Source organism: Rhinopithecus bieti, unplaced genomic scaffold, assembly GCF_001698545.2.
Source record: "Rhinopithecus bieti isolate Rb0 unplaced genomic scaffold, ASM169854v2 scaffold_5840, whole genome shotgun sequence".
Taxonomy (NCBI): domain Eukaryota; kingdom Metazoa; phylum Chordata; class Mammalia; order Primates; family Cercopithecidae; genus Rhinopithecus; species Rhinopithecus bieti.
Genome location: NW_016804838.1, coordinates 320,063 through 321,964, shown reverse-complemented (window position 1 = coordinate 321,964; position 1,902 = coordinate 320,063).

Sequence of the window (1,902 nt, the reverse complement as noted above, 5' to 3'; positions counted from 1 at the left end):
AAAAGGGTTGTGGAGACCAAGTTTTATTGTGCAGAGATAGCAGACTTCAGAGAGATAGCTGGTTGTAAAATGTTTCTTATCAGGCCTAAAAGTGTGCCTGGCTCTTAGTTGATTATCTCCTGGATCTGGGAAGAAAGGAAAACAAAGGAGAAAGGTGATTCTCTATAGAATGTGGATTTTTCCCACAAGAGACATTGCAGGGCAATTTCAAGGTATGGCAAGGAAATATATTTTGGGGTAAAACATTTTTACTTTCTTCCTTGTTATGCCAGAGTCAGATTGGAAAGTAAGTCATGATAAACAGGGTCAAATAAAACCTATCTGATGAAAATTTATGGTTTGTAGGACATGACTTCCCTGACCTCTTAGATAGGAATTTGGGCAAGATACAAAATCAGAGCTTAGTCCTCAAGAGAAACAAATATACCCCAAATTTTGTTCATAGGAGTATACTGAATTGTAAAAACCTGTCAATAGCTGAAAAGAAAAGTTTTCTCAGCTCTGAAAAATACAAAAGAAAGAATCAGCAATGTTTAAAGCAAAGGTCAAAAAGATTTTTTAGTCTTCTATCAGTTCAGTTTACACAGTTAACTCCTGTTCTGCTTGATATTCATAAACATTTCCACTCTCCAAGAGAGTCTGGAAAGTTTCTTTCTCTATTCTAATACCACAGTCTCCAAAGTTATCAGAATCCTATATTTAAGAACACTTGTTAGAGTTCTATAGCTGATTACAAAACCACCTTCTAAGGAGGACCAAAACAAGACAACAAATGTCTGTGGATGACAAAAAGTTTTAGGGCAACCATAGTCAAAGATGCAATTGACAAAGAAATTTGTTTCCTCTGTGGCACACAGTAATTTAACGTAACAATTATAATTGTTATTGATAAAGCATACTAAGTTATATCAGAATTATAGGAGTTTCCTATAATTTTGGAACACATACCAATAACATATTTATACAAACACAGCCTAAAGAAAACCAAATACCATTTCATATTTGACAATGCTTCCTGTATAATTTTTATACCAAATAAACTAAACTATGTCATTGTTGGACTTTGCGAACCTAATGTCTTAAAGGATTAATTAAGTCAGAAAAAGACATAATTTATAATTGGATTTTGCAAGTTTGTCAAATATCAAAGGTTTAAAACACTTGATATCACAAATTGGATCATTCATTTAACCAAAGTGGTAACTCAAGGACTTCAAAAAAGGCAAAAGCCTTCTTTGAGAGAGGAGATTTAACATTCCAAACAATAAGCCCTAATAAAAACAGCATGAAGTCAATTAAGTTTGTTTTTCATTCATTTATTTATTTGTTTACTTATTTATTTATTTTTGAGATGGAGTTTCACTCTTGTTGCCCAGGCTGCAGTTCTATGGTATGATCTCTGCTCACTATAACCTCCAGCTCCCAGGTTCAAGCAATTCTCCTGCCTCAGCCTCCCAAGTAGCTGGGATTACAGGTGCCTGCCACCTTACCCAGCTATTTTTTGTATTTTTAGTAGAGATGGGTTTTTGCCATGTTGGCCAGGCTGGTCTTGAACTCCTGACCTCAGGTGATCCACCTGCCTCAGCCTCCCAAAGTGCCCGGATTACAGGCGTGAGCTACCACACTTGGCCCCAAGGAGTTGAATAGCTTTAATTTCTGACTCTGTGTTTCAAGAATGCAGTTTATTTTGATTGACATCTTCTATCAGGTCAGAATATGGGGCTTTAATTACTGTCAGTGTTGAAAATGTAGCAGGACTTGGTGTCCTTTTCACATGTGGGAGTCAAAGTCCTGTAACTCATGTCAGAAGTACTTTAAAAGCACATATAGAGAGATACACGGATGTAATAACCTTAGTTTTAAAAAAGTTTAATCCCAGTTTTGTTTTCTTTTTTTCTTTTC